Here is a 25,593-nt window from a genome sequence, read left to right on the forward strand (position 1 = left end):
TGGGTTAGAAAAGAAAAGAAAAAGACCCACAGCACAAGAACCTCTAATGGTGGGAGCACTTGCTTTTGTGCCAGGCCTTGTGCTGAGCCCCGCACATGGCTTACCTCATGTCATCCTTGTCATAACCCTGTGAGAGAAGAACAGTGCTTCCCATCTTACAGATGAGGAAACGGGGGGTTATACCATTCGTGGCGACGCAGGGCAGAGCTGGGAATGAAGCCGGATCTGTTGGACCCTACGGCTGTGCCCTTTCTGAGCCGGGAAGCTGCGCCTGTCTTCACACCCCCAGCTGTCTTCTTGTGATCACAGCTCAGCTTTCCCCCGTGAAGGCTGCCCCTGACAGGCGTTCTAAACACCCTCATCTTTCGTAAGAAACAGTGGTTGCCGGACGTTCAGGGTTCAGTTGGTGCACGCTACTCTGGCCTTACTTGCTTTTCATAGGTTAAAATTCTTCTGTTGGAAACTAGTCACTCCCCTGAGCTCCCCGAGTGCCCCCTGCGCTCTGGCATCCTGATCCCTCTCCCAGAACCTCCAGACTGCCCAGGACCCAGCATCTGAAGTGTTAACCCTTGTGCAGGAGGGGTGTCCCCAGGACCCATGCCAATGCTAAGGGCCAGTCAACGCAGTGTCCAAACCATCACTTGGCTCCGGGGCCTTGCAGCTTGCTAAACATTTGGAGCATCTCCATTGGAGGGGAGGAGTGATTTGTTTCCTGGCTTTGCACCAACTGCAGAGACAAGCCCACATCCGGAGGGAGACCTGCTGGCTGCTTGGCTGTCAAACTAACTGTCAGTGGAGGCGAGGGAGTCCACCTCAGTCTCCCATTCCCGGGTGCTTTCTCCCCCATCCGCGTGGTTGCTGAAAGAGCCTAACTCATGAGATTGCAGGGTGATACTCCTGGCCCCTTTGAAACCTCGCTAGGCTGATGTGTTTTCCCTCTCGTTTAGAAGCTCTCTTGGCTGCTCTTCTGTTACTCAAAGTATTTCTCCTTCTTTCTGGTCAGTACATTAACAGGATGTAGTGTGAAGTGAAATTTATTTTCAATCATTTCCATGGCAACTGGCCCCTCTCAGATCTGTTTTTGGTATCACTGTTGTTTTATATGTGCTACTTTCTTTGCAGTTAAAAATCCAAACTAAAACTAGACCATAAACCTTCAGAATGGATTTAGCAGGATGATTTCAGCTCTTTGGAAAAATGACATGCACACAGACATTTGAAAAAAGATTGGAAAAAGGACTGGAAGGAACTATGCCTAAGTGTCAACACTGACTGTCTTTCTGCTGAGATTATGGGTGGCTGTGTTACTTTATTTCTACTTTTCTGTCGATTGATTAGCACTGCTTAAAAAAATGAATAGACTGTATTTTGTAGAGCAGTTTTAGGTTTATAGAAAATTGAGCAGATGGTACAGAGTTTCCCATGTCTTTCCCCGCTCCTATTAACGTCTCGCATTCCTGTGGCATGTTCATTACAAGTGGGGAACAAATACTGATAGCTTAGTATTGTCTAAAGTCCATGGTTTAGATTAGGATTCACCCTTCGTGTTGTGCAGTGCTATGAGTTCTTGCAAATAATAATGACGTGTATCCATCATTACAGTATCATACAGAATAGCTTAATGCGCCAGAAACTCCTGTGATCCGCTTATTCACACCCCACCCCCCTACCGACCTCTTGAAACCACCGATCTTCTTGCTCGCTCTCATTTTGCCTTTTCTAGACCATCACAGTTGGAATCATACAGTATGTAGCCTTTTCAGACTGGCTTCTTTCACTAAGCAATATGCATTCAAGGTGACTTGATAGCTCATTTTTTTGCAACTGGATTCTTTTATTTAGCATAATGTTTTTGTTTTTTAAATTTTATTTTCTTCTGGGGGGTGGAGGGATGGGTTAGCCTGGTGATGGGTATTAAGGAGGGCATGTACTGCATGGAGCACTGGGTGGTATACGCAAACAATGAATCATGGAACACTACATCAAAAACCAATGATGTAGGGCGCCTGGGTGGCTCAGATGGTTAAGCGTCTGCCTTCGGCTCAGGTCACGATCCCAGAGTCCTGGGATCGAGTCCCACATCGGGCTCCCTGCTCCTTGGGAGCCTGCTTCTCCCTCTGCCTCTCTGTCTCTCATGAATAAATAAATAAAATCTTTAAAAAAAAAAAACAACTAATGATGTATAGTGATTAACATAACAATAAATAAATTTATTTTCTTCTTATTTATTTATTTTATTTAAATTCAGCTAATTAACATATAAGTATTATTGGTTTCTGAGATAGAAGTGAGTGATTCATCAGTCTTATATAACACCCAGTGCTCATTATATCACATGCCCTCCTTAATGTCCATCACCCAGTTACACCATCCCTCCACCCACCTCCCCTCCAGCAACCCTCAGTTTGTTTCCTATGATTAAGAGTCTCTTATGGTTTGTCTCCCTCTCTGATTTCATCAAATCTTGTTTGATTTTTTCCGCTCTTCTCCTCTGCTCCTCTGTTTTGTTTCTTAAATTCCACATATGAGTGAGATCATATGATAATTGTCTTTCTCAGATTGACTTATTTCACTTAGCATAATACCCTCTAGTTCCATCATGTCATTGCAAATGACAAGATTTCATTTTTTTGATGGCTGAGTAATATTCCATTTTGTGTGTGTGTGTGTGTGTGTGTGTGTGTGTGTGTGTGTACACACACACACATATACACACCACATCTTCTTTATCCATTCATCTGTCGATGGACATCTGGGCTCTTTCTGTAGTTTGGTTATTGTGGACATTACTGCTATAAACACTGGGGTGCTGGTGCCCCTTCAGATCACTACATTTGTATCTTGGGGTACATATCCAGTGCAATTGCTGGGTCATAGGGTAGCTCTATTTTCAACTTTTTGAAGAACCTCCATACTGTTTTCCAGAGTGGCTGCACCAGCTTGCACTGTTTTCCAGAGTGGCTGCACCAGCTTGCACCAACAGTGTAGGAGGGTTCCCCTTTCTCCACATCCCCGCCAACATCTGTCGTTTCCTGACTTGTTAATTTTAGCCATTCTGACTGGTGTGAGGTGGTATCTCATTGAGGTTTTGATTTCGATTTCCCCGATGCCAAGTGATGTTGAGCATTTTTTCATGTGTCTGTTGGCCATTTGTATATCTTCTTTGGAGAAATGTCTATTCATGTCTTTTGCCCATTTCTTGATTGGATTATTTGCTCTTTGGGTGTTGAGTTTGATAAGTTCTTTATAGATTTTGGCTACTAGCCCTTTATCTGACAAGACATTTTCAAATATATTCTCCCATTCTGTCGGTTGTCTTTTGGTTTTGTCAACTGCTTCCTTTGATGAAGTTCCAGTAGTTCGTTTTTACCCTTGTTTCCCTTGCCTTTGGTGATGTATCTAGCAAGAAGTTGCTGAGGCCAAGGTTGAAGAGGTTGCTGCCTGTGTTCTCCTCTAGGATTTTGATGGATTCCTGTCTCACATTTAGGTCTTTCATCCATTTTGAGTCTATTTTTGTGTATGGTGTAAGGAAATGATCCAGTTTCATTCTGCATGTGGCTGTCCAATTTTCCCAACACCTTATGTTGAAGAGACTGTCTTTTTTTCCGTTGGATATTCTTTCCTGCTTTGTCGAAGATTAGTTGACCATAGAGCTGAGGGTCCATTTCTGGGTTCTCTATTCTGTTCCATTGATCTATGTCTCTGTTTTTGTGTCAGTACCATACTATCTTGATGATTACAGCTTCTTAATAGAGCCTGAAGTCTGGAATTGTGATGCCACCAATTTTGGTTTTCTTTTTCAACATTCCTTTGGCTGTTTGGGATCTTTTCTGGTTCCATACAAATTTTAGGATTATTTGTTCCAGCTCTGTGAAAAAAGTTGATGGTACTTTGATAAGGATTGCACTGAATGTGTAGATTGCTCTAGGTAGCATAGACATTTTCACAATATTTGTTCTTCCAATCCATGAGCATGGAACATTTTCCATTTCTTTGTGTCTTCCTCAATTTCTTTCATGAGTGTTCTATAGTTTTCTGAATATAGATCCTTTGCGCCTTTGGTTAGGTTTATTCCTAGATATCTTGTGGTTTTGGGGGCAATTGTAAATGGGATCAACTCCTTAATTTCTCTTTTTCTGTCTCGTTGTTGGTGTATAGAAATGCAACTGATTTCTGTGCATTGATTTTATATCCTGCCATTTTGCTGAATTATTATATGAATTCTAGCAATTTGGGGTTGGAGTCTTTTGGGTTTTCCACATAGAGTATCACGTTATCTGCAAAGAGTGTGAGTTTGACTTCTTCTTTGCTGATTCAGATGCCTTTTACTTCTTTTTGTTGTCTGATTGCTGAGGCTAGGACTTCTAGGACTATGTTGAACAGCAGTGGTGTTGGTGGACATCCCTGCCGTGTTCCTGACCTTAGGGGAAATGCTCTCAGTTTTTCCCCATTGAGAATGATATTCGCTGTGGGTTTTTCATAGATAGCTTTTATGATATTGAGGTATGTACCCTCTATCCCTACACTCTGAAGAGTTTTAATCAAGAAAGGAATCTGTACTTTGTCAAATGCTTTTCCTGCATCTGTTGAGAGGTTCATATGATTCTTGTTCTTTCTTTTATTAATGTATTGTATCACATTGATTTGTGGATGTTGAACCACCTTTGCAGCCCAGGAATAAATCCCAGTTGGTTATGGTGAATAATCCTTTTAATGTACTGTTGGATCCTGTTGGCTAGTATTTTGGTGAGAATTTTTACATCCATGTTCATCAGGGATATTGGTCCGTAATTCTCCTTTTTGATGGGGTCTTTGTCTGGTTTGGGGATCAAGGTAACGCTGGCCCCATAGAAAGAGTTTGGAAGTTTTCAGCTCTTTTCTTATTATCACTGAATAATATTTTATTGTGTAATATAACTCAGGTTTGTTTGTTTGTTTGTTTTTTTATTCATTCACCTAATTAAAGGACATTTTGGTTGCTTCCTGTTTTTGGTGATTATGAATAAAACTTGTGTAAACATTTGTGTGCAGGTTTTGTGAAGATTTAACTTTTTAACCCATTTGAATAAATACCTTTCTAAGAAACTGCCAAACTGCTTTCCAAATCAGCTGTGCTGTGTTGTGTTCCTACCAGCAACTAATGAGAGTTCCTGTTGCTCCACGTCCTCGCCAGTGTTGGCTGTTGTCAGTTTCTTGTATGCTAGCCACTCTGATATGTATCTCTAAGAGTAGCATCTCCTTGTTTTAATTTGCAATTCAGTAATCACGTATGATAGTAAGCATCTTTTCATATGTTTGTTTGATATCTGCAGATCATCTTTGGTGAGGTGTCTGTTCAGGTCTGTTGACCATTTTTTAATCTGATTGTTTTCTTATTGCTGAGTTTTAAGAATTCTTTGTACATTTTGGACACAAGCCCTTTATCACATATAGGTCTTGCATATATTGTCTCCCAGCCTATGGCTTGTCCTTTTATTCTTTTAACAGTGTCTTTTGCAGAGCAGAAGTTTTTAATTGTAATGAAATCTAACATCAATATTGTTCTTTCATGGATCATGCTTTTGGTGTTGTACCCAAAAAACTCATTATTAAACCAAAGGTCATGTAGATTTTCTCCTATGTTATGTTCTAGACATTTTATAGTTTTGTGTTTTACATTGAAGTCTATGATCCATTTCCAGTCCATTTTTGTGAAGGATGTAAGGTCAGTGTCCAGATTTATTTTTGCCTGTGGTTGTCCTGTTGTTGCATCATTTGTTGAAAAGAGTGCATTCATTGCCTTTGCTCCTTTGTCAAAATCCATTGACTATACTTGTGTGTGTCTATTTCTGGGCTCCCCGTTCTGTTATAGAGCTCTGTTTGTCTTGGTTATCGTCTCTTTCTAATGAGTGCTGAGGTTGGGTAGTGTCGGGCCCGCAACTTTGTCCTTTGTCATTAGTGTTACTTTTAAAATCAGGGAAAGAATGTTTCAAAAATACACTTAAGCCTCACTTTATTTCTATCCCTTTATTTAAATATAAAAGACTAAAAAAAATCTAAACAGGCCTGGAATGTATAAAGTAAAAATGTGGAAAGTAAGAAAACAAAGTTTCCTCCTTCACTTCATTTTCACACTTTTACCCTCCCCAGGGAGCTTGGTACAGGCATTAGCTAGCTACTGCTGTTGAGCAAATCATTCCCAAAATGTGGCACAAAACAACAATAAACAGGTATTATTTCTTGCCTTTTCTGTGGGCCAGGGATTTCAGTACGGCGTGGCTGGCGGTCATAGTGCTGGGTTTGTCGTGAGGTTTAGTCAGATGTCAACAGGGGCTACAGCCGTCTGAAGGCTGGATGGGGGCTGGAGAAGCTGGCTGGCGAGTCAGGCGGTGGTTGTTGGCGGGAAGCCTCCATCCCTCTCCCTGCAGTTTTTTCCCCAAGAGCTGCTTACGTGTCCCCAAGTCATGCCGTGGCTGGCCTCCCTGAGAGCAAACAATCAGAGAGCATGTGCTCTATCCTTCACATGATCTAGCTTCAGAAGTCACGTAGCCACGCTTCCGTCACAATCTCTTTGTTAGAAGTGAGTCACTTAGTCCGGCCCTCATTTAAAGAATTTGAAGACACATTTTTAAGCCACAACAGTTAATTTTATAATCAGAAAAAAAAAATTTAATACTTAAATGAAATTATATTTCCCCTTTATTTCAGAGACAAAATGTTTAATATTATAAGAATTAAAAAAAATACGGAAATATAAAATAAAAAGTGAAAGTGCCCTCCCTTACTCTATTCTCCTGCTCCTATTCCCCAGAGGGAGAATGGTAAATACCTTTCCAGTATATTTTCTACACACATACAAGTACATGTGCACATACATAAACATATACAACATAGTTTTTTGTAAAAATGTAATTAGATTCTATTGTTTTGCTCTTCTTCCTCTCCCACTCAGTGACATAACATGGGCATCCTGTGATGTCGGTACATTTAGGATTCCCTCATTCTTTTTGACATCTACATAATATTCCATATTACAAATCTAAAATACTTTATATTTAAACATTAATTTGTTGATGGCTATTTAGGTTTTTTTCCCAGTTTGTTGCTATTGGAAGTATTGCTGACATGACTATCCTTGTGCAAAATTTAAAGCTTATTCCTATAGGATCAAGGCTTATAAATAGACTTAAGAGGACAAAGGTCAAGCACATTTTAAATTTTATTAGGTTCTGCCAAACTGTCTTCTGATAAAGTTGTTCCATTCTGAACTCCCACTGACAGTATATAAGAGTTATTGATTCCCTGTACCCTGTACCATATTGGATATGTTCAGTCTTTTAAATTTTTGCAAAGTGATGGGCAAAAATTTTGCTCCTTTTTAAAAAAAATTGTTTTCCTTAAATCATTAATGAGAATTATTTTATTCATATTTTTTGGCCACTTATATTTATTTTTCTTCGATTTATTTATAATCTTTCCCTATTTTTCCTTTGTGCTATCTTCCTTTTTAATGATCTATAGCACTTCTACCTTAACAATTTATTCAGAATAAAACAAACACTTGTTTATCTTTTATTAGTGTTTGTTGTATATGTTGAGAAATTTTTTCTAATATGTCATTTGTTCTTTTAAAGTTAATTTTTATATATAACTGAAGCAATGCATATACCTGAAGATACTCACTTTTGAGCCAAATTGCATACTCTGATTACTTTTTTTTTCTGTATATCTTTCAGCTTTTCCTGAAATTAAGCTTACTCTGCATATTAGTTTCCTAGGGCTGCTTTGACACATCACCACAACCTGGGTGGCTTAGAACAACAGGAACCTAGCAGCTCACAGTTCTGGAGGCCAGTACTGGGAGAGCAAGGTGTTGGCAGGGCCACACATCTCTCCCTCAGGAGAATTCTTCCTTGTCTCCTCCAGCTTCTGAGGGCTCCGGGTGTTCCCTGGCTCGTGGCCACATTGCCCCCATCCCTGCCTCTGTGGTAAAATGGCCTTCTCCTCCTCTTGCCTCTCCTTGAGTACCTCATGCGGACAGCTTGTCATTCGAAATAGGTCCAATTTGGATAATCTAGGATGATCTCATTTTGAGATCCTTCACTTAATTACATCTGCAAAGACCTTTTTTTCCACACTCACAGTTTTCTAGGATTAGTTTGTGGACATGTCTTTTTGGGGCCCACCATTCAATCCACTGTACTCTGGGTTTTTTGGTTTTTGTTTTTTTTCATTTAGTTTATTTTCTAGTTTATGAAAATCACCATTAAAAAAATGTCCATCCAGCTTTTAAATACATACAGGCATTTTTTCCCAGTTCTCCCTGTATCACATTTTCTCTTGGAGACCCTATCCTCACCTCTCTTCTGGATGGATGATCTCAGGCCAGGCCCACAGCTGTTGTGCTGGTACTTGTCCTCACTGCTCCCAGATGTTGTCCCCACTGTCTGGGTCCCAGATTATCCTTTTCTGTCTCTGAGGCAAAATGTCCCTTTTCCACTTCCACGTGTGACTAGTAGGAGATAGAAAAATCTAGGCTGAAAATCGTTTCCCTTAGAATTTCGAAGTCACTGCTCTACTTTCTGGCATTCAGCGGAATCCAGGAGTCTGTGCTATTTGGATTTCTGCTCTGGCTGAGTGACCTCTTTCTCTTCTTCAAGTGCTTTAGGATCTTCCCTTTTCCCTTGAGGTTCTAACATTTCATAATGAAAATTGCTATTCATTGACCTGGGGTACTTTCAATCTGGAGGTTTCAATTATTTCTTTGACAATTTCCTCCCCTTTGTTTTCTCTTTTTTAAATTTTTTATTTGTTTTAAGATTTTATTTATTTGAGAGACAGAGACAGAGACAGCGAGAGAGAGCATGAGCAGGGAGGAGAGGGAGAAAGCAGACTCCCCGCTGAGCAGGGATCACAATGCGGGACTCGATCCCGGGACCCTGGGAGCATGACCTGAGCCGAAGGCAGATGCTTCACGGGCTGAGCCACCCACACGCCCCTCTCTTTTTTTTTAATTTCTATTTTTCCCCTTGAATTCTGATTACTTGGATGTTAGAACTCCTGGCTTGAACCTCCTGTTATTATTATTATTTTAATCTCTCTTCTCTAGCTTCTTCCTTTTTTCCATCCCTACTTTATGGGAGAGTTCCTCAGCTTTATTTCTGATGTACTGAATTTTTCATTTTGACTAGCCTTAATTTCCAAGAGCTCGCTCTTGTTCTCCAGTTGTCAGTTCCAAAATCATAACCTGTTCTTGTTTCGTGAGTGTAATATCTCCTTTTGATTCTTTCAGGCTATAACTTATAGGAGTTTTATTTTCTTGCAAAATTGTCTGTTTTTTCTGCGCTTGTTTCTGTCATCTTGTTTTGTTCTCTGCGTTAATTGCTGCGAGCTTTCTTCAATGTCTGATAGTCCCTGGCTGTCCGTTCATGTTTAGTGAGAGGGCACCGGCCAGCCGGCTGGCCCATGGAAGTTATGTGTGCAGAGGAGGAAACGGCTGTGGTGGGAGGCGTCACTGTGTGATGGTCGCATGGCTCACTGGGCTGTTTTACCTGAGACTCCCCACTGCCAGTTTCTGTAGGCCTTTCCTCTGGTGCAGGTAATGTCCTCCAGAGAACTCTCCGGTCTCCTGCCATGGCATACCTGGCTGCCACAGTGCTGGGAACAGGGAGGAGGTTGTGGGGAGAGGGGGCTGGGGGTCTCACGGTCAGGGTGGAGACTTTCATTTAGTCTGATGTCTTTCACCTGGCACACCCTTCCCTCCACTCAAACCCCTAGGTCATACCTCATCCTTCCATCCCAAGCCACTATGTCGTCGCTCTCATTTCATCTCCAAACTGCCCGTGGATCTTACTCCTTGCCTCCATTTCCCGACCTCTTGTCTCCCCGCTCCCATCCAGTCTCTTCCAGAACAGCATCATTGCACAAGGCTCCCTGGAGACACAGCTACGTTACTGTGAAAAGCTAAATAGCACAGCAACTTAATTTAAACAAGGCCCTCTCAAACATTTGTTTGGCTTAAAGCTCCTAAAATGCCATTTTGTTGGATTATATTTTCATTTATGTAAGATGTGTGTCATGCCAAAATGATTTTATTGCCATAGAAGTCAGGCAAATATAGATAAAATACATTTTAGAAAATAAAGTGACATGTGGCACATTTTAATTCTATGTTCTGCATTTAAAAATGAAATTATGCATCTCCAAGCTTCACTTTTTGGTTATCTAGGAAGACTCTGGCTTAGCGTGGGTCTGTAGTCTCCAGCCCGGCTCCCTGCACGCTCTGCTCTGCCCTCCGTGGGACGTGCCTCTTGCTCAGTGCACAGCAGGGGCAGGCCCGGGCTCTTCTCGGCCAAGTCTAGCGGGGGGGGATCTGGTTCTGCCTTGTGCTGACTGTAAGAAAGCCAGCTCACTGTTGGGGAGCTATAAAAAGATCAAGGGTCAAGCATGCCTGCCTCAGCCGTCTGCTGAAATTGCTGTACCTGAGGTCCCCCTGACCTTTCAAAGCCAGAACCTTTGCTCATTTCTTATTCTTGACCCCCTTTGTGCCACTGACCACTGTGTCGGTCCATTCAGGCTGCTATAACAAAATACCCGAGCCTGGGGGCTTCTAAACAACAGACATTGATTTCTCGCAGTTCTGGAGGCTAAAAGTCCGAGATCACGGTGCAGGCAGATTTAGTGTCTGGCAAGGGCCCGCTTCTTGGTTTGTAGAAGACTGTCTTCTTACTCTGTCCTCACGTGGTGGAAGGGCAAGGAAGCTTTCTGGGGCCTCCTTTAGGGGGGCACTAATCCCATTCAAGAAGGCTCCACCCTCATGTCCTCATTACCTCCTCCAAATACCATTGCCCTGGGGATTAGGATTCAACATATGAATTTGGGGGGACATGAACCTTCAGTCTACGGCAACCACCTGCGCTGATTTGCATCAGTCTCTTTCCATTTCCTCTCCGACACAATGCTACCTTGGTTCTCTTCTTAGCCTTCCTGTCCCTGGATGCAGGCAGGGGACCACGGGTCAGCCGACAGTGCCACTTTAGCCTGTGCACCCTTCTCCAGACAGATCCTTCTGCACCACTCCTGCTGCTCAGGTCACTCTCATCTCCTTCTCCAGCTTTCTGGGACTTAACTCCCATGTCACCAACTGCCATTCAGTCTCTCCCTGGATGTGTGAGCATCATCTTGAATTAAAGACAAGCAAAGCTGAAGTCTGCATGTCTTCCTCCTCCCTTTATTTACCTTCTTCTCCTTAACCCCACCCCCCAAGCTTAAAAAAAAAAAAAAAAAAACCTCAATAAGCAAATAACTAGTTTATCTCCCAAATGTCTACACCATTTCTCCAAGTCTGGAAAGTTTGGAGTGAACTTTTATTTCTCTGTGTAGCTTAAACTCAAACTTAATCCTTTTCAAACCCCCAGCTCTCGCCTTAGAAGCCATTTCTTTTTGGGACACTTAGATGATTTCTAAATCTGAATTTATCCTTCCAGGAGCTTCCCTTTGGTTGACTCTACCCATGTCCTATGGGCAACCCACCCACTGAAGCCAGAATACTTTTTCTAAAACAGTGCTTTGCTTATGTTATTCTCCAGCATCCTTCTTCTTCTTTTTTTAATCTTTTACTTTGTTTATTTATTTGACAGAGAGAGAGAGAGCGCACAAGCAGGGGGAGCAGCAGACAGAGGGAGAGGGAAAAGCAGGCTTCCTGCGGAGCCGGGAGCCCGATACGGGACTCGATCCCAGGACCCTGGGATCATGACCTGAGCCAAGATGCTTAACCGACTAAGCCACCCAGGTGCCCCTCTCCAAGCAGCTTTCTATTGTCTATAGGACAGAGTCCAAACCCAGTAGGTTTGCATTCATTAGCCTAGCCCTAAATTACTTGTTTGGTTGTACCTCCAACTCTTCCGGAACCCTCTTCTTCCCAGAAACGTATCCACTCACTGGGTCATAAATACATATAAATGCAACCCTGCTCCTACTTCTGGCATTCTTTCTACCACACTCGGTTTGACCTAAGTGCTCTCTCTTGGATGAAATAGTAGGAATTGTACATGAAGCTTTGTCTGAAGTCTGGGAGCTTCTGGTGGTCTCGAGCAAGGATATATATTCTGAACCTCAGTTTTCTCCTCAGTGAAAGTGAGGATAAACATGTTTACAACACCAGGTTGCATTCCTGTTTGTGTGATGTGGCCACCAGGCCCGTGGAGCTTGGTTGGGGCGGGCAGCCACAGCGAGGTGCTCAGACCCCCAGGGATGTTAACGAGGGCATTAGAAACTCTGGGTCCTTATTAAAAGTTTAAAAAATGCACTGATGAGATATTTCTAATATATACAAAATAAGATAACAGATTCCCATCTATCCATCCCCCAAATTTAATGGATGATATTTTACTGGTTTTGCTTCAGAACTCTCTTAAAAATAAACACATATAAAGCATTATAGATACAGTTTTAGCTGTACTTTCTTTTCCACTCTCTTTTCTCCCCCAGGGGACCACGATCCTGAGGCTGATATTTCTCCTTCCCATGTGTTTTGATTTTTCTAACATATGTAGATACCATATGATCTCTATTATTGTTTAGTGTTTGAAAGGTTTTTTTTTAAAGATTTATTTATTTATTCTGGGGGGTGTTGGGTAGTGGGGCAGAGGGAGAGGAAGAGAGAGTCTCAAGCAGACTCCATACTGAGCGTGGAGCCCGACATAGGGCTCAATCTCATGACCCTGAGACCATGACCTGAGCCAAAATCCAGAGTCAGATGCTTAACCGACTGAGCCACTCGGTGTCTGAAAGTTTTACATACATTTTGTCATATTGCATGGACCCTTTCACTTGGTAAATATTAAATAGTGGATGAATGAATTATTTTGCAATTTGCTTTTCTCACCCACCATATCTTTGAGATTTGTTCACACTGTTTCTTTCATTTCAACTGCTTACAGTGTCATAGGAGATCCAGACAAGTAAATAGTCACTAAGTAGTGACAAGTCCTGTGACAAGGGTTTCCATGGGGACTCCCACTCCAGCCTGAGAAAGGAAAGGTTTTCCAGAGCAGATAACCTCCGAGCTCTGAGTGTTAAGGGAGTACAGGATTTAGCCAGAGGAAGAAGAGAAGGAAACACATCTTGCAGTTTATGCAAAGACCCAAGAGGCTGCTGTGCTTGGGAAAATGAGAGAGAGAGCCCGGAATGTGAGGAGGGGCAGGTGGACCAGGTGGAGACAGCTCCTGAAAGCCTGGTCTGCCACACGACAGGGCCTGGGGCTTTATCTTGGGGCAGTGGGAAGTGTGACATCAGTTTTATATTTTAGAAAAATTGCTCTGGCCACAGTATGGACAAATCAGTGGGTTGAGATAGGGATGAAGCGTGGAGGCAGGAAACTTATTTGAGAGGCTGTTTGGGTGACTCAGGAAAGCAGTGATGCTGCAGGACCTCTGGGGATGGGACAGCGGGGGCAGATTAAAGACAGGGGAAAGGGCGCCATGTGATGTGCACATGGGCAGAGGGAAGGGACATAGCTAACATGAGGCTGGCTGGCTGGTGGCGGCGGGCCCTGGGATCTGGGAGGAATCTGGCATCAGGAACGGATGTGGGGGCGAGGGAGAGGTCAGCGTCAGAGTTCAAGCAAGGTCCCAGTGGGGCCGATGAGGAGGAGGCCACGGATGAGGAGGAGGCTGCGGAGCGTGGTGGTCCAGGGCTTCCGGAAGCGGGGAAGCCATAGGGCCTGGAGGCAGCTGGAGGGAGTCTGGGAGAGCAGGCCGATTCCGAAGCCAACGGCACCACACTTACTAAGATGGAATTTAATTCATGAGAGGAGGCATTTTTTACTGGTCTGTATTTAAACAACAACAACAACAACAACAACAAACCTCTTCTCTGACAGAATTCCTAACATACAAAGCAGGTACCGTAAAATTAATATTCTTTACCCAAGAATACACCCCAGAATCTCTTCTGCTGACTGCTTCCTGTTCCATTCAGGATATAATGAACACATGAATGTTTTGGCTCCTTCTCTGGAACTCATAGTCAGCCTGCCCTTGTGGGGACTGAGCACAAGGCTTGGGGCCTCCCTGGGATGCACGGAGCCTGGCATATAGCAGGTGGTCAGTAAATATTTGTGCAGAGATGAGCACACCGGGTGAAAGATGGTGAAGCCAGACTGTGACCTCCTCTGCCCCAGTAGGTGAAGAAGGCACATCTGCAGATGCCCCTGTTAGGGAACATCTTCCCTAGGGCCCTGTTCTCCTCCTGAGAGGAAGACAGTTGCCCAGGTACCACGGCGACCCTATAGCATCATGTCTCCGAGCCTTCCTTGTGGGCTCTCATCTCCCTGTGGTGGGAGGGGCCTCTCTGCAGAGCTTTGCTGGGAAGGGTTTTCCAGGCCCGTGAGCAAGGCCTGCCTGAAGGCCTTGCAGTGCCCAGGGTGGCCTCTGTGTGGAGTCATGATTCTGGCTGTCTGTTTTCTGGCCTCCGAGGGTTCGGGAGCCTTGTCCCAGGGCAGCTTGCTCAGTGTTTCCTCTCTGCCCACAGAGGTGCTGGGAGGAAGCACGACTCCTTTGTGTGGAATGGTCTGTGGTGCCCTGGCATTGGCATTTTACTTAGGGGGTGAAAGCCTTCACACCCGGCCCCTCGCGTGACCCTCACAGATGGCCCTGTCAGGGAGGCTGGGCAGGGCCCTTTTCTCCATCTCACAGATGCAGGAACTGCGGCCCAGAGAGGAAGTAATTTCCCAGAACCCAGGCCTTGGTACCCCGCCCTCCCTGGTCCAGCAGAGAGGAGAAGAGTCTTCTCAGAATAGCTGATGAGACCCCGGCCTCTGATCCCAGCCTGTGTCCCAGGGCTTCTCAGCCCGGCCAGTACATAAGAAGCACCAGGGGAGCCCCACCCCAGACCAAGTCAGTCAGCACCCCTGGGCGGAGCCGATTGGTCTGTATTTTCTAGCTCTCCAGGTGATTCTGCTGTGCACCCAGGGTTGAGGACCCCTGTCCTCATAGCATCTGTTTTGCTGTCTAACACAGACTCAATGGAATAAGAGCCGAGCAGGGGTGAGGCCACGTGCTGCCCGGCTCAGGCTGGCAGAACCCTGGAGATAAGACCAGAGAACTCATTGCCCTGAGAGCAGGCTCAGGGCAGAGACTGGACCTCTTCAGTTAGCCCCTAAAGGCAAGGACTGGCTCTTCCTTGGCCTTTCTCACTTGACTAACACTCAGCACAAAACCTGCTTATTTGTGTGTGTGGATGTATGCAGAAAACACGTAATGAGCACCAACACTGTGTCAGGCATTTTACATATATTATCCTATTTGATCCTTGAATCAACCTAGTGATATGGGTGAGATGATCATTCCCATTTTGCAGACAAGAACACTGAAGCCCCCAGAGGTTCTGCAAATTTCCTGAGATGGCATAGGAAGTGGCTTCGCCAAAATGTGAACCCAGAGCTCCTGACTTCCAGGCATGATTCCGCGGTGCTTCCAGGCACTCCCTGGTCTGGCATGCCCTCGGAGGAGGGTGGTGGAGGCGTCTTCCTCCACTGAGTCCATTACTGCTCCCCTCTGCCTTTAGATCCAGGGGGGCCGAGAACCTGCCAATCTCGGCTGGGTCCTCCTGTGCCTGGTCAGAGCTTGAAGGGGAAGGCAGGAGATGAGCCAGAGGACTGTGAGGTAAGGTCAGGAGCCAGAACCAGGTATATTGAAGTGGCTAAAACATGGTTCCCGAATGCCACGGGCACTGCAGTGATAGACAAGGTCAGCTGACCAGGATCCAAGTCAGGGCAGGGTATGGTGTCCTATCAGAACAGGACCTGGTGCTCCCTCCTGGGTCTGCAACCCTCCGCCCATTTCCTGGAGAGTGCTGGGCCGAGGCCAGTCTGGGAGCCAGGCTACTTAGCCCTCAGCCCTCCACCTTGTTGGCCTCAGGCCATCTGACCCTAGCAGGCCTGAGAGGTTTTGCACTTTCTCAGGTGACTCCTTGGAAAGTCATGCTAATTCAGAAAGGACCAGGACCACAGGACCCCTAGTGGGGCCAGCAGACCACCTGCTGGAATTTGTGGCCATGGTAAAAGGCATGGGAAGCAGCCTTCTTGCAGACTTCTAATCTTTTCCCTCTCTCCCCGGTCCCTTTCTGACTCCTTTCCCCCCTCCCTCATTTCCTCTTTTCCCCCTTTGATCTTCCCTCTTTCACTCTACATCTATTCATGACTGGATCCTTTGAATGAGCTACGCTATTGGGGTTTCTGGCCCAGCCTGGGGTCCTCATTACTGCCCTAATCCCCCTTTGCAGAACACAGATCTTGCCATGATGAATAAAAGTTAGTTACTATCCAGTTAAAGACTTGATCCATTGTAGATGTAATGAGCAGGCTTTTGGAAGCTTTTTGCAGAATCGGGCAGCATTGATGATTTAGGCTTCAAAAGTTTATGTATGCGCTAGATCAGAGCCCAACATATATGCCAATTAGTGTGGCCAACCTTCCAATCAGTTGCGACAAGACATGTTCTTGGGACCAAAAAGCAGACCTAGATCCAGAAGCCCTTGCTGGCACTCAGGGAGCGGTGAGGTTCAGGGGGCTGTATGATCTACTGCCTAGACCCTTACCCAAACCCTCCCTTGCCCTGTTTGTCATGATGTTATCTTAGGGACTCTGCTGGTAGAATCAGTGTGGGAGTGCAGAGAGGTGGTTTTCCTGGGGGCTCCAGAGGAGTCTGAGGTGCCCAGGGCTGCCCCCGCACTGCCCCCCTCCCCCCCGCCAAATGGCCTATTGCAACAACACAGGTGCCCCTGGAGACAGGGATACATCTCAGTCCCCTTTTGTCCCCAACTCCAGAACAGGGCTCTGTATCAGCAGGTGCTCCATATGTTTGTTGAGTGACTAAATGAAGAATGAATCCAAAAGATTGAGTGTACAAGGGAAAGGCTCTGGAATGTGACTGGAGGTGTGGAAAGCCTTGCCCCTTCATCTCTTATCTGCAGTCACCTAGGAGACGGCTACTCCCCAGGCCTCCATGCTGAAGGCGCCGACCTTCCTGTTTTGGCTGCAGTTCTCAGGTATTCTGTCTGCATTGGGCGGGAGGAACGACAATGCTTGTGAGGAGGGCCCGGCCCAGGGTGGGGTCTGGTTGCAAGTTCAGTCAGATGTCTTGGAAAGGAGGAAGGAAGGAAGGGTTGCAGCTGAGGAGAAACTGGCTTTCAAAGTTTTCCTCCTGGATTTTTTGTTTACAAGGAGTGGAGATGCTTGGGGAGGCATTAAAGACTTGACCAAAGAGCAGAGATGAATCCCTGGTGCAGTCAGCATTCAGGTCTCACCTGCAAGCAAGAAGCAGGGATAGTTTTGTCTGGGAATGCCTGCATGCTAGAAGGACGCCACGGGCTCTGGTAGTAACAGCTCCGTAGCCCTTAGAAAAAGCTAAAAAAAAAAAAAAATTTTTTTTTTTTTTAGAAAGTCCATGTGCTTCATATTATGTATATCCACGGAGCATGTGTGTCCAGATGGCTGGGACGGGAGTCTCCTGACCCATTCTTTCCGACTGTGCAGGTTTGAGAGAAAGCCTGGGGATCTGGCAGTGGTGGTCAGAAATTCCTATAGGTCAGCTGGAATCTGGTTGGGGATTTGCTGATGTGAAACATGCATGGACAGTCATATGCACAACAAATGAGTCAAAGAGCAAAGCCAACTTGACCTTGCACAAGATCTTCCTTTGCTCCTGAACCACACACCAAGCAAGGCAAATTAGGGGATATGGGAATACAGATTCCTATTTGTTAAAAAATAGACAATTGTTTTTCATTAGGCTTTCCAGTTACAACACATGGGATTGCAGTGACCTCATTTTTGACCATTGGCCAATGCATTCAACTGTCTGGTGGAATAATCTATTAACTGGGCACCGGCCAGTTGTCTGCAATAGGAACTAGTTTAGGCATATGTTGTAGAAAGTGATAACATTGTTACAGGCTCTGCCTAGACATGGGGATGGAAACCCAAGCAGGCAAGCACCAGCGCTGAAGTCAGTTTTGGATGATGGGCTGTGTTTTCAGAAGCCTCACTGTCCCATGACTGACCTCCCTTTCCCCCTGCACGAATTCAATGGTATTTAAGGGCAAACCGACACACGCTTAGATTCCCTGAACTTGGGTATGTTGAATCTTGCCATGATGAATAAAAGTTAGTGGCTATCCAGTTAAAGACTTGATCCATTGTAGATGTAATGAGCAGGCTTTTGGAGGCTTTTTGCAGAATCGGGCAGCATTGATGATTTAGGCTTGAAAAGTTTATGTATGCACTAGATCAGAGGGTGATGTGCCTGATGCTGTGGGTGAGGAATAGCGAGGTCAAGTGGCCTTTGCTGGGTCACACAGAGCCTCAGTTGGAAGCCACTTCTCCCAGTGTCCCATCCAGTGCTGTTTGCCCTGTACCCTGTTGCGGCCCTGAGTCCCACGTGCAACCTGTGTTTACAGTGAGCCATGGCTCACACCTGTGTGCTTAATGCAGCCTCAGGGAGGCTCCTTATGACGCTAGTTGGTGAGGGAGGTAGCTCTGCTGTTCGACAGCCCGCCTGCAAGCCAAGCTTGCCATTTTTAGGGAATCACGTCTCAATCCTGAGTGTGAAAAGGCTTAGATAATTCCAAACACCACCTGCTTCATCTCCCCCGCCAACCCCCCGCGTCTGGGAGCAGCGGCCGATTGGATGATGGTGGTCATTGGTCATTGTGGAACACCAGGAGGCCATGAAGAGAAGGACCGACCACAGCGAGCCCCTGCACCCCTTAGACTCTTTGATGGAAATAACTTTTTTTAAAAAAAGATTTAATTAATTAATTTATTTGACAGAGAGAGACAGCGAGAGAGGGAACACAAGCAGGGGGAGCAGAAGAAAGGGGGAGAGGGAGAAGCAGGCTCCCCGCAGAGCAGGGAGCCCGACATGGGGCTCGATCCCAGGACCCTGGGATCATGACCTGAGCTGAAGGCAGACGCTTAACGACTGAGCCACCCAGGTGCCCCGGAAATAACTTCTTTTGTAGAGAGATCGCTGCCAGGCAGAGTAAGACAGGGGCTTATCTGTATAATAGTAATAACAATAACCACCATTTATTGAGCACTCAGTATACATCAGGCTTTGGTTTGTGTACTGGACGTGTGTTAGTGCATTTACTTCTTACAACGAGAGGTAGGTACTATGGTTATTCCCATTTTACAAATGGACAGGCTGAGGCTGTGCATAGTAAGCACCTGCCTACAGTTGCCTTGTTGGTAGAGGTGGGACTCAAACCCAGACAGTCCAGCTCCAGAGCCCAAACTCCCGATCCCTACACTTGATGCCTCCTAAGACTCTTGGGATTCCAGACTTAGGCCTTCAGCCAGAGATGGGGGACTTCTGGTTCTTGACTTGATTTCATCTGGTCTTCACATCCTTTTTAAAGAGGTGATATAATTTATGCCTGAAACTGTGAATATGCAAAGGAGATTCTCAAAGTTTTTGCAGAAGGTGTACCCACATCTCACAACATGGATCTCTAACTTCATAAAGATAAACAATTATGTTTTTCTCTGTAAAATGAAGTGCAGCACTTTGCAGAGAAAGAACATGGAAGGGGAGATCTCTAAACAGGAGGGAGAACATTAATGCTTCCGATATTAACATTAGAATTACCTCCTCAAAAGTTATTTTATTCTAAAACATATTGCATATAGAAGAGTGTATATAACACATACATGCCGGTTCAAGAACAGCAGAATGTCACTAGTGCCCAGGTTAGGAAATAGAAGGTTGCTAGTCCCACGGGAGCTCCCTGCTGCTCCTCCCCAGGTGCATCTCCCTCCGTCCTCACCGGAAGTAATCAATGTCTGACTTTTGGTTCTTCAGGTCCCTGTCTTTCCCAGGGTTGTGACATGTGTCAGGTACTGAAGATCCGGAGGGTTGCTTTGGGGGACAGAACCACACTCCGTTTCTATGTCTGAGCTCCTCATTGTCATCCTTAGCCCTTGGCAGTAGGTCAAACAGAACAGTTCATGGTGTGACACAGTAGGCTGAAGAGGGGAGAGCAGCAACTTCATGATCAAGTTCATGGTCAAGATGAACCAAACACATGACTCTGAGAGAGGCTCATCCCAGTGTTCTGACCTCAGGTTAAAAATCAGGTGCAGTGACTCCAGGGAGCTTGGTGACAAGGGCCCTCAACATGTAGTCACATTGCTTCCGTCTAGGTGGTCACCCTGTACTCATGACCACAGCTGTCAGTCCGGGATCTCCATTCACCCTCCTTTATCTTTCTTCTCTGTTGGATCTCCTGTTTCTGAATCCTATGTCATTCTGATCAGCTGTCTCATTTTGATGGAGGTCATCTTCTGGTAGTTGCTGCTGCTTCTTTTTTTTTTTTTTTTTTAAGAGAGAGTGTGAGTGGGAGTGGGGGACAGAGGAAGAGAGAATCTTAAGCAGGCTCCACACCCAGCGAAAGCCCAATTTCATGACCCTGAGATCATGACCTGAGCCGAAATCAAGAGTCAGATGCTTAACCAACTGAACCACAGAGGCTCCCCATCTTCCAGTAACTTCTTGAGAAAGAGCGCACGGGAGATTAATGGTTCGAGACTTTCTGTGTCTGAAAATTCTTTTTTCTGTGCTCACACTTGATTCATGGTTTGGCTGGATATCAAATTCTAGGTTGGAAACTGTTTTCTCTTAAACTTCTGATTGCTTGTCTCCTGGCTTCTATTATTGCTGTTGAACCATCCATTCTGATGCATTATCTTCTATATAATCTATAAACTAGTAGGGAGTTCTTTTTGTTTTCTGAAATTTCAAAATGATATGCTTGCATGAGGTTCTGTTTATATTATGCTGGGCACTGGGTGGGCCGTTTCTGGTCTGGTAATGTATCTTTCAGTTCTGGGAAATCATCTTGAATTATTTCAATGGTGATATTTTTCTACACTTTTTGTTCTCTTTTTCTGGTACTTTTACTATTTGGATATTAGTTTTTTATCACCTTATTTTTATCTTTACTTTCTGAGAGATTCTGTTTGCTCAATCTTCGTTCCTTCAATTTTCTTATTTTGCTGCACTGTTTTTAATAATAAAGACCTTTTTCTTAGTTTTTTTGAGTGTTACATTTCATTTTATTGTTTTTAATAACATCCTTTTTTGGGGGGCGTTGTTTCACGGATGCAATACTTTTTCTTAGCACTCAGAGGATTTGTTGATCTATTTTTCAGTTTTCTTATCTTTACATAGTTTCTGTTTCCCCTGAGCTGCCTTTTTCCTTTCATTTGGGTCTTTATCGTCCATATCAGAGGGATTTATCAGATATCTGGTCATTCTTGCCTTTCTACTCCTGATTAAAAGTAGAGGAGAAAAGGCTGATTGGAAGTACTGAGTGCACAGCTGGGTCTGGTCAGTTTTAAGCTGGGTAAGATAGTCTGGGTGGACTAGGTGTTGGGGACTCTCTTCCAGGATCATCCTTTTAGGTGCTTCGTGAATTGTTTTACTTTCTCCAGAGAGATGTCTTCCGATCTGCCTGAAGGATGAGTCGGGCCACCCTTGTTGTGGGAGTTGAGTTGGGGGAAAGGATTGGGTAGTCAGGATTCAGAAGACATTGGCTTGATTTTCCTCAGCTGGGCCTGGCACTGCCAGTCTAGGTGGTTGGTTTACCCTTTCTGGAGAATAAATTGCAGACTTGTGCTGGCCAGGAGCACCCGGTGCCTGGGAGCATGAGTAACTTCCCAGAGAGTCCACCCCAGTCTTCCTGGTTTTAACCCACCTCTTCTCTCTCCCACGGCCAGACACCTGGGGCTGCCCATCGGAGACCTTAGAGAATTTTGTGGGATAAACGAGGTTGGTTTTCAGCTTACCTTTGCTGACTTAAGATTCCATTTTCTCACATCTGATCTCAGTACCACTGGACCATCCACTACGTTTTAGCTTCCAAAATGTTCTTGCCATTTTCCCCATACTTAGGGATTGATATCCTTTAAAAAAACCTCTTTACTATATATTAGCGGGATTTGGGGAGGGATCAAAATTAGGTACATGTATTCAGTCTGCCATCTTACCCCAGGTCTAATGTTAATATTTTTAAATGACAAACCAACCATATTTAAACATTTTTTTAAATTGGAGATTTTATTTTTTTACCCCTTTTCTCTCTAAAAATTTGCCTTTTTCATCTGTAAAGGAAGTACATCTTTTTGGGAGAGGTCATTATCTCTCCTGCTCTGGCACTCTCTGAAGTCTTGTCTTTGAAGTGCAATCACTGGCTGGATTATACCTCCGATTTGGGGAACCGTTTGTGAAAACCTTAATGATGCTTTCTAGACATAATGTTTCTGAGTGTTTTTGAAGTTGCTTGGGCTGATGTTGTAGAAGAGATATGAAGGAGGTATTTTCTCTTGGTGGATTGCTACAATGTGATTTGTGACCTAGGGTCACAATAAATGTTTGTGAATACTTATCTCCAGTGGGTGTGACCTTCTGTGTTGATACTTCATCACCCCAGGCAGAAACTGTGAATTACCATTGTGGAAACCTCCCCAGGGACTGTAAGAACTCTCCTCCCCCACTTTTGAGAGTTCACCAGCTATAGGGAAACAAGTGTGAGGTATCGCTCTGAGGAAAACAGCGAGTCTGTGCTTGAGATATGTGGGAATAGTATCTAAGGATAAAAGCTTAAATTGTCTAAAGAGGGTTCTATAATGGGCATCAGAGCTCACTAGGACTGAAAATAAACGGAGAAATAGTTTACCTAGAAATGAAACCTTAGCTTGAAATGGGAAAATGCATGTATTCCTGAAAAGATTTCTCACCGTGTGTTTTAAAGTTGTGTCTTGCCGATGCCTTGTCTTTCCCTGACTCCTTCATTGCCACCTTGTCCTTCCTTTGCCCTTCGTCTCTTTATCCTTGTTTCTCGTTGTCCCACCCCAGCTTTATTTCCCCGTCTGTAATCAACTCCCTATAATCAATTAAAAACCTCCCTATAATCAATTAATCAAAAACCTTTCCCGAGCACCGCCGTGTGCAGACCCAATGCTAGAAGTTTAGTTGATATGCAAGGATAAGGTGCAGTGTCTCCGCTAACCAAATAATCACCATATGGTGGTCACGTGTTATAAAGGAAAACACACTGGTGGTGGAAGAGAGGTCTTCAAGGAGGAGGTGACTTTTGAATAGACCTTGGAGTTTATGCGGCAGCTCACCTGGTGGTAAACTAGGAATGGTGATCCCAAGGAAAGGGAACAGTATATGTGAAGACACAGAGATGAGAAATGTGTGGAAAATTTCAGGAAGTGCAGGAAGTTAGGTGTGCTGGAGCTTAGCATGCTGGGGCCGGGGCTCGGGAGGAACTTAGAAGGAAATAAGGCTCCTTCAAGTTCAAGGAAGAGCCATGTCCTGAGGTGACTGTGGTTGAATGTGAGGAGACAGAGAGAAGCTCAGGGAACTCAGGGCTGTGTGTCGCCCCTGTGACTCCCAGTGCTCCCGAGATTAGCGTGTACTGCAGGCCTTGGTGAGCAATAGAACATTAGCTCGTCTCTGCTGAGATTACAGTGCTCGCTGACGCCTGCCATCCCTGCTGCCTTCTCTCAGAGTCGAGACAAACACCTAGGCAGGGTGTCCTGGGGAATCTCTTGCACAGTGGACTCCTTCAGGACTAGCCTGTGTGGTCACCTTTGGCTCAGACTCCCATCTCTGGTACTGAGATTGTGTCCAGGGAATCAAGGCCACAGGATTCAAGGAGATGTTGGTGCAGAAATAAATTCTCATGACCCATATTCTCAAAAGATATAAGCATGGCAGGCACCGAGGGTGTCCTGGATGGTCTAGTACAGAGGCCGGGTTTCATCCGTGGGCTAAGAGGAGCTAGCCAATTTGAAAACTGTGGCTTAAACATCAGAAATTAATTTTCTCACAGTTCTAGAGACCAGAAATCCCAGATTAAGGTTCCAACTGATTTGGTTCCTGATGAACAATGTCTTCCTGGCTTGTAGAGGTCACCTTCTCTCTGTATCATCACATGGCCTTTCTTGTGTGTGTGTGTGTGTGTGTGTGTGTGCTTGTGTGTGTGCAGTTTGGAGGGGGAGAGAGGAAGTGAGAGAGGGTACGGAGTTTGGGAAAGGGTGTATATGTACTCACTAGCTCTCTGGTGTCTCTTTTGATAAGGACACTAATCCTGTCTGATCAGGGCCCCACCCTTAGGACCTTAATAACCCTAATTACTTCCTTAGAGGCCCGGTCTCCAAATATAGCCATACTAGAGGTTAGGGCTTCAACATATGGATTTGGGAGGGCTAGGTGGGGATACAAATATTCAGTCCATAACAAATAGTATATACTCAATTATAATTCTAATTTATTTTTTAATAAGAATAACATATTTAATTTTAAAATATGAAGTGTAATTATTACAGTCTTTTTTTCTATCTCCCTTTTTCTTACATAATTGGGCTCACACCATATATAGTATTTTTAAAGTTAAGATTAATGTAGCAACATTCAGAAGTCCCAGATGGAATGTAATATAAACATAGGCTTGATGACATGTCTTATCTTGAGGATTTTCTTAGTCTTTCTAGTTAGAAAAGCAAACAGATAAACAAAATAACTAGGAATAACTTTAGAGCCCCACAAGAGTTTTAAAGAGGCAGAAATCGTAAACACTGAGCAAGGTCAATGGGTTTTTCTTTTGAGTAAGGAAGTGGCAGACTCAGAGAGGCTCTTTGAGGGCCCTGCCTGGGGTGGGGGTGGGTGCATACGGTCGGGGATGGGGGGACCACCAGTCAGTCAGGGGCGGCAGCTCAGTCCCAGGCCGTAGCAAACACAGCCTGCAGGGATGGGGGCGGTGGGCTAGAGACAAAGCCCAGATGCAATTTGGGAAAACAGTTTTGTGATGTCATTCTCTTGTTTCTAAATACGACTTTATTTTTTCCCTCCCCTCCCTCTGCACCCCACCTCCCACTCTGTCTACACTCCACCACCACCACTGTCAGGAACAGACACTCCTGAAATACGAGCAAATAAGATTTATTTTAACCAAGAGACCTTTGATTGGTTTTTTCTCTTATTAGTCTATGATCCAAAATAATAAGCAAAGTTCCCAAGATCCTGCCATAAATATTTGTTTTGCCCCACACCACTGGCCGTGTGAATGCACACACACAGCAGCCTACCCAGGGTCACACGCACCGCTCACCTGGCCGCCTGAGATGCTCTGTTGAAAGCATCCAGTGCAGTGCCTGCCACACGAACCCAAACACTTCACGTCCTCCCATAAATGCTGGCCAGCCCCATCCCTGATTCAGTGACTAAAGCCTTCTCCCTCGGAACTGAACTCATTTGCATGGTTTTGTGCGTGTGGTATTTTTCGTCTCTCTCACACATCCTCTCCTGGTGACGGTGGGCTCCCTGATCAGGCACCAGGAGAGAAACGGGGGCAGGGCTGGGGTCTCTGCCTGCCCCAGGCCGGCACTGGTGTTCGAGGGGGCCATCACATGCCTGGGAAAATAAGGTCTGCCTCACAGGTCTCTTTCACCCTGAACACACCTGGTCTAGAGATGTGGAGGGAAAAACTTCCTGTGATACTCCAAGAATTTAAGTCACTTTTCTGAAAAAGTGAAAATATTGG

At 44.9% G+C, this 25,593-nt stretch overlaps 1 protein-coding gene across 1 annotated transcript in view; it reads left to right on the forward strand.

The window, feature by feature from the left end:
* SLC12A8 (solute carrier family 12 member 8) overlaps positions 1-25,593 on the forward strand; it is a 149,792-nt gene that overhangs the window by 42,247 nt on the left and 81,952 nt on the right. The window lies entirely within an intron of this gene.

Source organism: Zalophus californianus, chromosome 1 (assembly GCF_009762305.2).
Source record: "Zalophus californianus isolate mZalCal1 chromosome 1, mZalCal1.pri.v2, whole genome shotgun sequence".
NCBI classification, from domain to species: Eukaryota; Metazoa; Chordata; class Mammalia; order Carnivora; family Otariidae; genus Zalophus; species Zalophus californianus.